A 14,565-nucleotide genomic window follows, 5' to 3' on the forward strand; every position below is an offset into this window, starting at 1 on the left:
CGCTCTGTATGAAAATCACTGGCTGTGCTGTGTGCAGTCTGTGGCTGGTTTGCATTGTTGTTGGCTATTGTAGCGTTGGGCAGTTGGCTGTTAACAGCGCGTAGCATTGCGCAGTTGGAGGTGAGCCGCCAGCAGTGGTGGATGTGGGGAAGTGAGATGGCGGGTTTTTGAGAGCGGATGATCTGGACGTGTGTCCATCAGAAACAGTACATTTGTAAGAATGGATATCATGAACTGCTATATATATTATGACTTTTGCAAACTATTAAGGTAAATACATTGTTTGTTCTCTATCAAAATCTTTCATTTGCTAACTATGCCTATCAGTAGTTAGTGCCTTCAGTAGTTTGAATCTTTTATTTAGCTTGCAGTAGTGGCACTCGCTGTATTGCAGTAGTTCGAGTAACGAAGATTTTTGGGAGGTAAGTGATTTGTGAAAGGTATAGGTTAATGTTAGTCAGGGCCATTCTTTAGTAGGGATTATTGAAAGTCAGATTGCGTTGCGCTAAAAATATTGTGTGTCAGTTTAAGGACAGTCATGTATAATTTTTCTAAGGGGACGTTTCAATGGTACTAACAAATCTCTCCTCTATCTTATCATCAAGCACAGTCATGTATAATTTTTCTAAGGGGACGTTTCAATGGTACTAACAAATATCTCCTCTATCTTATCATCTTTTTATATTCTTCCTAGAAAACAAGAAAATTTATTTTTATTTCAACCTTAAATTATCGTTATTTTGAAAAGTATCATTCTTTGTAAATGTTGTAGATAAAACAAAAGAAAAGAAAACTGTAAAAAAATGAAAAACGAAAATTGTAAGATGTACGACCTGTTTTAAACATCAGGTAACAGGGCTATAATTTGGCAATAAATAAATCAATAAATAAATAAAATAAATAGGCGCACTACGAATGTAGTGTTGTGGACATGTTGGGAATGTGGGTCTCACGGGGAGCGTGCAAGGGATAAGTCCCTGCAGGCGCACTATCCTCTGTGCCCTCGGTGGCTCAGACGGATAGAGCGTCTGCCATGTAAGCAGGAGGTCCCGGATTCGAGTCCCGGTCGGGGCACACATTTTCGACATGTCCCCAATGATGTATATCAATGCCTGTTTGCAGCTAGGGTGTCGATTTAATTGTAATTTCATTCTAGGGAAGCTGCACGGTCATCAATGATATCTGTTCTTTCGGGAACAGATACTACCTTCATATGTACACTCATGCTCATAAATTAAGGATAATTGAAGAATGTGGTGCCCCACAACGTGGCACTGCACAAAACTGGCTCTAATAGCATAGGCACATAGGGAACACAGACACAGATCTGTAAGTCCACGGTATTGGTTATAAGTTGAGAAAACAGTCCCGAAGCACATGTGCTACAAAACGCCACTGTTTCCAATGCATGTACCGCGACATCAATATGGGATATGGTCGCCATGCACACGTACACAGGCCGCACAACGGGTTGGCATGAGGTGGTCGAGCAGCTACTGGGGTATAGCCTCCCATTCTTGCACCGGTGCCTGTCGGAGCTCCTGAAGTGTCGTAGGGGTTTGAAGACGTGCAGCGATACGCCGACCGAGAGCATCCCAGACGTGCTAGATGGGGTTTAGGTCTGGAGAACAGGCAGGCTACTCCATTCGCTTGATATCTTCTGTTTCAAGGTACGCTTCCACGATGGCAGCTCGGTGGGGCCCTGCGTTATCATCCATCAGGAGGAAGGTGGGACCCGCTGCACCTCTGAAAAGGCGGACATACTGGCGCAAAATGACGTCCCGATACACATGACCTGTTACAGTTCCTCTGTGAAAGACGTGCAGGGGTGTACGTGGACCCATCGTAATCCCACCTCACACCATCAAACCACGACGCCAATACAGGTCCCTTTCAAAGAGGTTAAGAGGTTTGTATCTGGTTCCTGGTTCACGTCAGACGCAAACCCGGCGAGAATCACTGTTCAGGCCATGCCTAGACTCGACCGTGAACATAGCCTGGGACAACTGTTCCAATGACCAAGTACTGTGTTTTTGACACGAGGCTTTACGGGCCCTCCTGTGACCAGGGGTCACTGGAATGCACTTTGCAGGTCTCTGAGCGAATAAACCATGTCTGTTCACTCGTCTGTAGACTGTGTGTCTGGAGACAACTGTTCCAGTGGCTGCGGTAAGGTCCCGAACAAGGCTACCTGCAGTACTCCGTGCCTGTCTGCGGGGACTGGTGGTGACATATCGGTCTTCTTGGGGTGTTGTACACTGTGGACGTCCAGTACTGTAGCGCCTGAACATATTTCCTGTCTGCTGGAATCGTTGCCATAATCTTGAGATCACACTTTGTGGCACACGGAGGGCCCGTGCTACGACCTGCTGTGTTTGAACAGCCTCCAGTCGCCCTAGAACTCTACCCCTCACAACGTCATCAATATGTGTTCTTTGAGCCACTTTCAACACACAGTCACCATTACCACGTCTGACAAATTCTGCACACTTACTCGCTGCACCGTGCTCTGACATGCACCATCTGCGTATGTGGATTGCTGCCACCACCACCGTGCGACGACCGCAGGTCAAATGCGCCGCGTGGTCATACCCCGAAGTGATTTAAACTCGCAAACTGCCCACCAGAGCGTTGTTTCACCTTGTATCAGCACTATCTTTAATTTATAAGCATGAGTGTAGATTCTTCATTCTCTCCGCTCTGAGTAAATGCGCTCTGTGTTCGGCTTCAAGCTTTCGAAGTTCAAGATCGTTTAATGTAGTGCTTGCAATTCCTTTTGCTATAGTTGACTTATCACACGTATTGTACGTATCCGATTGGGGGATCTTTGTTGAACTCTGTACAAAATATACGTCTGTGTTTGTCGGAACTGACAGTTTCAAGACCACTTTCATTGAACTGTGATACATAATAGTCTGAAAAGAGACTATATGGTCAAGTAATAGTTCAGATAAACTCTAGTTGCGTCTTGGCTTCTTGAATAATGCGACTGGTACTTCGGAATAAGGCGAATATGGGGCCTACCATTCTCCACACGTTGGTCAGAGAACTTGTTTGGAGTGTTTCAGTGCTTTCCTCTACCATCAGTTTGCACAAAATCTGTTTGTATCACTTTCTGAATATTTCGAAGACGACCTCTTTTACTGTGCAGCCCATGCAAAGACAAAAACGGATCGTGACAAATACCTACACTTTTCCTGAAACATTAATACGAATCAGTAAATATTCTTCTAGATTCATCGACATGTTTACACTTTCTTACATACTTCCTTGTAACTGCGTTTGTGTTAATGCAAGAAAACAAGTAGGCATTTTGTGTGTTGAAATCAGACATATTCTAGAAATAATTAAAAATTTTGGAAGCTTCATCTTCTCTTAATACCTAGCACTGCTTTGTGCATTTGCAGTTACGTCCCTGCTCCCAGCTCCTTTTTTGTACTTCGTTCCTTCTTACTTCCCTCTCCATTTTTTGGGTACTATTTGGATTTCTGTTCCTCCAACGAGCTTTGTTAGTCTTAATAGGTGTCGCGGTGGTTGGTCTAACGGTAGTTTCATCTTCTTCCTGAAAATCTTTTCTATAAAAAGGTCACAAAAATGTAGGTGAAATGGTAAAGAACAACAGTTTTAAATTTTATTACATTTCATGAAGATTTTGTATCAATTTATTTGGTAAGTAAAACAAACTGTCAACAACCTGCATGTGGTTATTATTGTTGTATACCAATTAAACCTTGACTCTGAGAAGCTATAAATACATTGGACAAAATTTCGGCAGTAATGTCACGTAGAAGAAGGTGTCATTAGATGAATGACGAACACTATCTTCACATAACGAAGAGCGCGGAGCGAATTGCCTCCGGCCAGAACAATAACAGTATATATACAGCTACAGAACATTCCAGTACCATGATTCTTTACATTTGTGGATGCTTCTAGAATGAACTCGAATCGAATATAGAAATTAAAATTGTACAGTCCAGGTGAATTATGAACTCACAACCCTCCATGCAGTAGTTTAGTATCACAACTACTACAGCACGGTGCTACTCAAATTTTTCTGCGAAAATATAGGGTTATGTCCACTGCTGAATACTATGCTGTTTTTTCAAGAGCTACAAGGTTTGTGTTTAATCTAGCATGCTGTATAAGCTTGATATACAGTCATCTAATGTATTAAATACATTACCTGTAAGTTCCACAAAGATCAGATAACTATTTTTATAGCACGCAATGTAATATTTATTGGGCAAATATTTCAGCAATGCAGTACTATTGCACAGTATCAAAGAAAATGTAATACGTACCCCAGGTGACACTTTCTCAGAATATGACGATGAGGAAACCACCAACTCAGTTAAGAGGAAAATCTTGTTCCGAACCCTTCAACTTCCGGCACAGCTGTTGTAAAATATTTGTCTGAAAATCTCCTAGAACAGATTTCTCGGTTTCCTATCCAAGGTGAAAATGTACAAGACCTGGTGGAAACAAATACTCTTTCCCTCTTCAATGACATTCACATAGACATTTGAATCAGCGAACACGAAGCAGTTGTAGCAATATATAAATAACTGTAGATCAAGTAAATAAGGAGCGGCGAATTATTGACAGCAATACTGAGAAACTGCATTTCGTTTGCAAAATCTATTGCATACAAAACACCTGTGCTGCCGAAAAGTGTATACTGCCACAGTGTGTGGGACTAATAGGGGCAGCGAGCTCATACAGAGAGGGACTAGTCTGACTGCCTTTTGTGAACATTAACGAGCTAACAGGTGAAGAAAGCTGACGGTGTAGTAATAATAAGTGCCCCATAATGCAAACTGCTTTGTAGTTAGGGCAACCACAGCGGAGGCCGGCAGTTGTGGCCGAGCGGCTTTAGGGGCTTCAGTCCAGAACCGCGCGACTGCTACTGTCGCAGGTTCGAATCCTGCCTCGGGCACGGATGTGCGTGATGTCCTTAGGTTAGTTAGGTTTAAGTAGTTCTAAGTTCTAGGGGACTGATGACCTCAGATGTTAAGTCCCATGGTGCTCAGAGCCATTTGAACCTTTTGAACCGCAGCTGACATGGTAAAATTTAGAGAGTAATGACATTTCGTTATTGCGTCTTGCGCTTGCCTAGTTTTCCTTCATGGGACGTTTACCTGGCCTGTGTTCAGTTCATGTTAGTACTAATGCTGTTGATATTTTTTTTGAAATCGAGAATTCGGTATATCGATATTTAATGCTGTATCCACATCGGCCCGCGATATATCGAGAAAAATTGTCGATATAAGCAGCTCCAAAACTGACAGTATATTTACAATGTGACTCCTATAGTTTTATGGGCCGGTATGTCGATACTATTGCCGCTAACATATCCACATATCGATGTCACGCTCGACATGTCGGTATATTGACGGAAAGAATATCGACGTACCGGCTCATAAAAATATACTGCTGGTTTTAGAGCTATATATTTAAGTATAGATTTATTATGGGATATTCTGTATATCAACAAACTAGCAGCCTGCCTATCCCTGTTAGAGCAAGAATTGGAAGGAAAACGATGCACGTTCACGCTTGGCGATAACCACTTTGAATGGTAATTGCGTGCAAGTAGCACAAGAGAAGGTGTCCTATGCGTCCGTCGCTCGTTTTCGTCACATAACGGATTTGTCCGGAGCACTTCATGGCTGTTTTTCTTTTTTTTTCATGTCTGCCAACGCCAGAGAACTAACAATTCTAGCATCAGAACCTCGTGGTGGAGGTAAACGTTTCTGATGGTAGCGCCGATTACGTCAGCATTTCGCTTCACACGTCTCCGCCCACCGCAAAGACTAATCTCATCTCTAAAATTTTTGTTTATTTTTGTCAGCGACTGCTTCTGAAGAATGTCGATATGAAAAAATAACACACTAGTTGTGTTAAAAGTTGTTTTTAGCGCAAGTGGTGTGCTATTTCTTCACATTGGAAATCTTGTTATTCCACTCACACCACCATTTCCCCCCCCCCCCCTGCCACACCGTGCAATTGGAATTCTTCTTTTGCGCTTCCTCACACAGAAGAAGAGAAGGACTGGACGTGCTGAAAGCTCAAAAAGTAGAAAGACTCCTTCACACAGTGAAAGCAAAATTATCTTCTACTACCATTTCAAAAGAACATCGTCAAATATGTACCGAAGATTGCGAAAAAAATTTGGAAAAAATTGATATATCGATACTTTATCAACAGCATTAATTATTACCTCCCAGTGACCTCTTCTACTATGGGACAGCTCACTCTAATGGATTCCGTACAAGATGGACTCTCAGTATCAGGGTACAACAACTCATCATCGGATGACCACCTTGAACTGTCGTAGCCCCCCCTGTCTTAGCATAGTTTTATAGGTAAGTTTCAAAAAAATTCTTATTAATTCTTCCCGTTTAACATACGTTCGTTCGAAAGTTCCTGGCAAATTAAGGCTGTCTGCTGGACCTAGACTCGAACTTGTGACCTTTGCCTTTCGCGGGCAAGTGCTCTAGCGACTGAGCTACACACGCAAGACTCACGAGCCATCCTCACAGCTGTATTTCCGGCAGACCTCCTGCTTCCCAAACTTAACTGTAGAGAACTTGACCGGGAAGGGCCACATTTTTAGTGTGCTAGGAAGTTTCGTATCGGCACACACTCCGCTGCAGAGTGAAAATTTCATTCTGCCAAGTGTTCACTTGCTGGCCCCCCCTTTTTTTTCGTTTAATGTTTTGTCTGTAAACGTTTCACAAGAATTATAGATTTATCCACCTGACGAAGATTGTGCATGAGTTAGTTGCACTCCCCTTTTAATTTGGACCACCATTTAAGATTACGTTTAATAAGGAGTTAACTTTGACTCTGTTATAACACAGCTTTGGTGATCGACGCATTTCAGTAAACGGTGTCCATTACCACTGTTTCGGCCCTATATGTTTCAATTGCAGTGATTTGCTCTTCTTCCCTACGTTTTCTTATTGGATTATGAGTTTGGACGCCGTCAACGTTCACCTTGCGGTGTACAATTATAAGTTAAGCTATTCCATGATCAACCAGTTAAGAGGTTACGCAATTAAGCAGTCTGCAACTTGAACTTTGGGGCATCGTGCTTTCTCTCTAGCCTCATGAAGTGGAAGGTTGTGGATAAAAATCTCTTCCCATTTTGAACAGTGTGATGTCATCGCCAGACACCACACTTGCTAGGTGGTAGTTTTAAATCGGCCGCGGTCCATTAGTACATGTCGGACCCGCGTGTCGCCACTGTGTGATCGCAGACCGAGCGCCACCACAAGGCAGGTCTCGAGATACGGACTAGCACTCGCCCCAGTTGTACGGACGACGTAGCTAGCGATGCACACTGTCGAAGCCTCGCTCATTTGCAGAGCAGATAGTTAGAAAAGCCTTCACCTAAGTTAATGGCTACGACCTAGCAAGGCGCCATTAGTAACATTGCATGTATCTACAGAGTCTCACTTGTATCGTCAAGAGCGATGTACCACAAGTATGGCTTAAAATTAAGTATTCCAGAAGCTACGTACTTTTCTTTATAGCATTCATTACGTATCCTGTTTCAGACCTCACGCCCATCTGCGTGAGCTTAGCGCGTGCCTCTCGGCTACTTCCGTGGCGTGGCTGTCTTGCTACGCCACAACAGACAGCAGTACTATTACTAATAAATGCTGTTTTTCTCTTCTTTAACAGCTCAGTCAGTAGTTGTATTGAATTTCACAGTGGTGCACGAAGAAAAGTGGAGTAATTAGTGTTGACTCAACAAGTAACGAAAAGGGCTTTTGATAAATATCGCATCATGATGTTTGAATAGACACTCACAGTTCCTTCGTAAAAGCAGAATCTTGAATAAGTAGGGAGCACTTCTCAGCGTCTCATTAATGCTCAGTTTATTCCGTTTGACAGAAAGCAAAGGCCAATTTATACACAAAGGTAATGAATTCAGGTAGTTCTTGGAAAGGATTTACTAATATTGCGGAACAGTTCTCATTTAGAGCAAAGGTTCCCAAAACGATTTAGGCTTTGTAATGATACTGCTTCTCTTTTCTGCTTTTTGCTTCCAGATTCATTACGCAAAGCAATTTTGGTCTATTACTGAGGACGATTTGCGTTTATCCATTGAAGGAGTGGTGACGTATGCGCCGCGCGGAGTGGCCGTGCGGTTAGAGGCGCCTTGTCGCTTACTGCGAGGCCCCTCCCGCCGGAGCTTCGAGTCCTCCGTCCGGCATAGGTGTGTGTGTGTTGTTATTATCGTAAGTTAGTTTAAGTAGTGTGTAAGTCTAGGGACCGATGACCACCATGTTTGGTCCCTTAGGAAAACACTCACATTTAAATGTGCAGGGCAAGCTTTCGCTGTAGGGACAACTGTAAACTGTAATCGAACATAACATTTTCTTTTATTCTTCTACATCTACATCTACATCCATACTCCGCAAGCCACCTACGGTGTATGGCGGAGGGTACCTTGAGTACCTCTATCGGTTCTTCCTTCTATTCCAGTCTCGTATTGTTCGTGGAAAGAAGGATTGTCGGTATGCCTCTGTGTGGGCTCTAATCTCTCTGATTTTATTCTCATTGTCTCCTCGCGAGATATACGTAGGACGGAGCAATGTACTGCTTGACTCCTCGGTGAAGGTATGTTCTCGAAACTTCAACAAAAGCCTGTACCGAGCTACTGAGCGTCTCTCCTGCAGAGTCTTCCACTGGAGTTTATCTATCATCTCCGTAACGCTTTCGCGATTACTAAATAATCCTGTAACGAAGCGCGCTGCTCTCCGTTGTATCTTCTCTATCTCTTCTATCAACCCTATCTGGTGTGGACCCCACACTATTCAGCAGTATGCAAGCATTGGGCGAACAAGTGTACTGTAACCTACCTCCTTTGTTTTCGGACTGCAGTTCCTTAGGATTCTTCCAATGAATCTCAGCCTGGCATCTGCTTTACCGACGATCAACTTTATATGATCATTCCATATTAAATCACTCCTAATGCGTACTCCCAGATAATTTATGGAATTAACTCAAATGGTTCAAATGGCTCTGAGCACTATGGGACCTAACATCTATGGTCATCAGTCCCCCAGAACTTAGAACTACTTAAACCTAACTAACCTAAGGACATCACACAACACCCAGTCATCACGAGGCAGAGAAAATCCCTGACCCCGCCGGGAATCGAACCCGGGAACCCGGGCGCGGGAAGCGAGAACGCTACCGCACGACCACGAGCTGCGGACTGGAATTAACTGCTTCCAGTTGCTGACCTGCTATATTGTAGCTAAATTATAAGGATCTTTCTTTGTATGTATTCGCAGTACATTACATTTGTCTACATTGAGATTCAATTGCCATTCCCTGCACCAAACGTCAACTCGCTGCAGAGACTCCTGCATTTCAGTGCAATTTTCCATTGTTACAACCTCTCAATATACCACAGCATCATCTGCAAAAACCTTCAGTGAACTTCCGATGTTATCTACAAGGTCATTTATGTATATTGTGAATGGCAACGGTCCTACGACACTCCCCTGCGGGAAACCTGAAATCACTCTAACTTCGGAAGACTTCTGTCCATTGAGAATGACATGCTGCGTTCTGTTATCTAGCAACTCTTCAATCCAATCGCACAATTGGTCTGATAGTCCATATGCTCTTACTTTGTTCATTAAACGACTGTGGGGAACTGTATCGAACGCCTTGCGGAAGTCAAGAAACACGGCATCTACCTGGGAACCTGTGTCTATCTACGGCCCTCTGAGTCTCGTGGACGAATAGCGCGAGCTGGGTTTCACACGACCGTCTTTTTCGAAACCCATGCTGATTCCTACAGAGTAGATTTCTAGTCTTGAAACGACATGTAATCATTTTGATTTCTGTAGGTTATGTAGTAACATTTTTAACGTAAGTTGTCATCAGATACCGTTGGAAATTGCAACAAAACAGATTTTTATTTTTAACAAAATGAACATAAAAATAAAGGAACACACGGCAGTGTTTGTGCTATTCTGTTGAGAGTTTTTAGGAGAGGGATTACGACAGGACGGCATCAGCTGGTATGTACAGTGTTCAGACCACCTGTTATCCCTTCTAAAGAGTGGTTCGCAGCCTGATGAAAAGTGCGTGTATGTGAATTCCTGAGGGACCAAATTGCTGAGATCATCGGTCCCTAGACTTACACACAACTTAAACTAAATTATGCTAAGAACAACACACTCACCCATTCCCACGGGAGGACTCGAACCTCCGGTAGGAGGGGCCGCGCAATCCGTGCCATGGCGCCTCTAACCAGGCGGGGCGATGAGAAGAGTATCAGCAGCTGCGCTCTGCACTTTATCAACACGAAGTTTAACACCGCTTCTGCTAATCGTAACACTAGGAACCAATGCATCTCTGAACCATTTATGCAGTAGCTTCTTTTTTGATAAAATATTTACAACATAAATTTATGTAAACATGTTCGCCTCATCCTTCTCACGAGCTCTTTGTGCCATATCAGTTCGCTTCTGGAATCGTAGAGTTCGCTCAAAACTTATGATAGCTGCAACGGCACCTTTCTTAGATTGAAGTCAGCTGATAGGTATTCCTGCTTAATGGAAGTCTCTCTAACAAAGGAGCCACTTTCGGCAAAGCTTAGGTATCCGAGTAATGAGGTAATTAGTATATTTCATCAAAATATACAAGGTATTAGAGATAAAGTTAGTGAACTGCTTCTGGAATCGTAGAGTTCGCTCAAAACTTATGATAGCTGCAACGGCACGTTTCTTAGATTGAAGTCAGCTGATAGGTATTCCTGCTTAATGGAAGTCTCTCTAACAAAGGAGCCACTTTCGACAAAGCTTAGGTATCCGAGTAATGAGGTAATTAGTATATTTCATCAAAATATACAAGGTATTAGAGATAAAGTTAGTGAACTGCTTATAGATATTGACTCTGAAATTATTGGTATATCTGAACACTTCTTACATAAGGAGATAATTCAGAGGCTTCCTTTACCAGGATACAGGTTGGCTGGCAGCTTTTCTGGGAGTTCTTTGCGGTGTGGGGGGAGTAGCCACGTATGTGAAAAACGGCATCCCATTTCAGTCAATTGATGTTTCAAAGTACTGCACTGGAAAGGTGTTTGAAAGTTGTGCAGATGTGGTTAAATTTAGTGGAGCTAAACTTCTAACTGTTGTTATTTATAGATCCCCAGACGCAGATTTCACAACATTTTTGCTAAAGCTGGAGGAGGTTCTTGGTTCACTTTGTAGGAAATACAAAAAGTTAGTTATATGTGGTGACTTCAATATTAATTGTATAAGTGATTGTGCAAGGAAAAAGATGCTGGTAGACATCGTTAATTCATATAATCTTATGCAATCCGTATTCTTTCCAACGAGAGTGCAAGGGAACAGTGGAACAACCATAGACAACATTTTTGTTCATTCCTCATTAACATTCTGTTAGCAAAAAGGTGAATGGCCTTTCAGATCATGATGCACAAATTTTAACTCTTAAAGATTTTTGTGCTGCAACACATGTTAAATATAGTTATCAACTCTTAGGAAAGCTGATCCAGTTGCTGTAGAGACCTTTGTAAACCTTATCAGGGAACAAGAGTGGCAAGATGTTTATAGTGCTGATACAGTAGACGATAAATATAATGCTTTCCTCAAGACTTTTCTCGTGCTCTTTGAAAGTTGCTTTCCGTTAGAACGTTCAAAACAGGGTACTAGCACAAACAGGGAGCCTGGGTGGCTGACTAAAGAGATAAGAATATCTTGTACAACAAAGTGGAAATTATATCAAAACGTTGGAAACAGTCAAAATCTAAATGCAGCAGCCCATTACAAACAGTATTGTAAGGTGCTTAAAATGTTATTAGGAAGGCAAAAAGTATGTGGTGTGCAGATAGAATAGCTAAGCCTCTGGATAAAATTAAAACCATATGGTCAGTCGTAAAGGAAGTGGCTGGTCTACAGAGACAGGTCGAGGATATAGAATCAGTGCGCAGTGGGAATGTCCGTGTTACTGATAAGTCGCATATATGTACAATATTTTATAATCACTTTCTGAATATAGCAGGTGAACTAAATAGAAACCTAGTCCCAACAGGGAATCATATAGTACTTGTAGAAAAAAGTGTTCCGAGACTGTTACCGGAAATGCTCCTACATGATACTGACAAGAGGGAGATTGAGTTAATAATTAAATCACTAAAAACCAAGAACTCTCATGGATATGACGGGGTATTTAGCAGAATACTGAAGTATTGTTCTATGTATATTAGCCCAGTACATAGCCATATCTGTAACTTTTCCTTTATGAGTGGTCGGTTTCATGACCGATTAAAGTACTCGGTAGTGAAGCCACTTTATAAAAAGGGAGACAGGGATAATGTTGACAATTTTGGACCTATTTCTATGCCATCGGTGTTTGCTAAAGTTATCGAGAAGGTTGTATCTACAAGGTTACTGGAGCATTTAAATTCACATAATTTGCTGTCAAATGTACAGTTTGGTTTTAGAAATGGTTTAACAACTGAAAATGCTATATTCTCTTTTCTCTGTGAGGTTTTGGACGGATTAAATAAAAGGTTGCGAACGCTAGGTTTTTTCTTTGATTTAACGAAGGCTTTAGACTGAGTTGACCACAAAATATTACTGCTGAAGTTGGACCATTATGGAGTAAGGGGAGTAGCTTACAATGGGTCCGCCTCTTACTTTAGAACAGAAAGCAGAAGGTAATTTTCCGCAATATTGAGAGAGGTAGTGATGTTCGGTCCCAATGGGGCACTGGTAAGTGGGGCGTTCCCTAAGGGTCGGTGCTGGGGCCACTGCTGTTTCTTATTTATATAAATGATATGACTTCTAGTATTACAGGTGATTCAAAAATATTTCTGTTTGCTGATGACACCAGCTTGGTAGTGAAGGATCTTGTGTGTAATATTGAAACAGTATCAAATAATGAAGTTCATGAAATAAGTTCGTGGCTTGTGGAAAATAATTTGATGCTAAATCACAGTAAGACTCAGGTTTTAGAGTTTCTAACTCACAATTCAACTAGAACCGATATTTTGATCAGACAGAATGGGCGTATTATAAGCGAGACGGAACAGTTCAAGTTCCTTGGCGTTCGGATAGATAGTAAGCCGTTGTGGAAAGCCCATATTCAGGATCTTGTTCAGAAACTGAATGCTGCTTTATTTACCATTAGAACAGTATCTGAAACAAGTGTCAGTTCAACGCGAAAAGTTGCCTACTTCGCATATTTTCATACGCTTATGTCGTATGGTATTATTTTTTGGGGTAACTCTTCTGATTCAAAAAGGGTATTTTTGGCTCAAAAACGGGCTGTTCGAGCTATATGTGGTGTAAGTTCGAGAACCTCTTGTCGACCCCTATTCAATAGTCTGGGAATTCTGACATTGCCCTCACAGTATATATTTTCTTTAATGTCGTTTGTTGTTCGCAATATTAGCTTATTCCCAAGAGTTAGCAGCTTTCACTCAGTTCATACTAGGCAGAAATCAAATCTGCATGTGGAATGCACTTTCTTTTGTACAGTATTCTGCTGCATCCATTTTCAGAACTCAAAATCCTTCGCAGTAGCCCAAACACTTTTGAGTCTAAACTGACGAGTTTCCTCATGGCTCACTCCTATTCTGTCGAGGAGCTCCTGGAAGAGCTGAAAAATTAAGCAAATTCCAGTGTTACATTGTTGATTTTCTTTATTTAAACTTACGACTTGTCGCCTGAATATGTTTCATATATTTCATTTTATCTGTTTCTCCAATCGTGTTATAATTTTATGTATTGACTTGTTCCATAACCATGGAGACTTCTCCTTAATTTGGTCCCACGGAACAATAAATAAATAAATAAATAAAATAAAATAATATTTCCAGCTGGCCCCTAATCGCGACAATGAATGCCAGCCGGTGGCGTGACGCGCTAATGGAAGCATACAAGAGTAGCAGAGGTGAATGGGGATCATTCTAGGGACGATACACGCCGCAAATGGGAAAATCCACTGACACAGGCGACTTTGACAAATGGCGGCAGACTTTTATGGCCCGGCGCCAGGGAACAAGATCGGAGGCTCTGCAGAGAAGGAGCGGCGGCGATCTGTGGCACATCTGACGACGCGGTACAGGTCTGGTGCAGGCACATGTGTTTCAGAGCAAGAACGATCAGCGCACGTTCTCGAACGCGGGGGTTCGTATCGGGCGACCTGTACGTGTTCCAATGTGACCCAAAAGCAACGTCAATTACAACTGCAATGACCACGCTACCATCGAGATTAGACCACTGGTCAGCTGAAAAATGTCGTCTCGTGGGATGAATCACGTTTCTTGTTACGCCAGGTCGACAGCCGTTTACGTGGTCGCCGTCTGTTGCTCGAAACATGCACCTCTCCACTGTCGTGCGGCAGTGGGGGCAGTGCTATGCTATGGCGCACCTGGGCTTCCATGGGACGTGTGGTAGTACTCGAAGCTACTATGACGGCAGTGGACAACGATAACATTACTGAGGACCACCCCTATCCCTTCACGCCTCATATCCTCCCCGACGGCGATGGCGTCTA

At 42.5% G+C, this 14,565-nt stretch overlaps 1 non-coding gene across 1 annotated transcript; it reads left to right on the forward strand.

Moving 5' to 3' along the window:
- Window positions 1-999: 999 nt before the first annotated feature.
- Window positions 1,000-1,074, forward strand: Trnat-ugu (transfer RNA threonine (anticodon UGU)). Its single transcript has one exon. It is a non-coding gene; the product is annotated as a tRNA-Thr (tRNA).
- Window positions 1,075-14,565: the final 13,491 nt, after the last annotated feature.

The sequence above is a fragment of the Schistocerca serialis genome, chromosome 7 (assembly GCF_023864345.2).
Source record: "Schistocerca serialis cubense isolate TAMUIC-IGC-003099 chromosome 7, iqSchSeri2.2, whole genome shotgun sequence".
NCBI lineage: Eukaryota > Metazoa > Arthropoda > Insecta > Orthoptera > Acrididae > Schistocerca > Schistocerca serialis.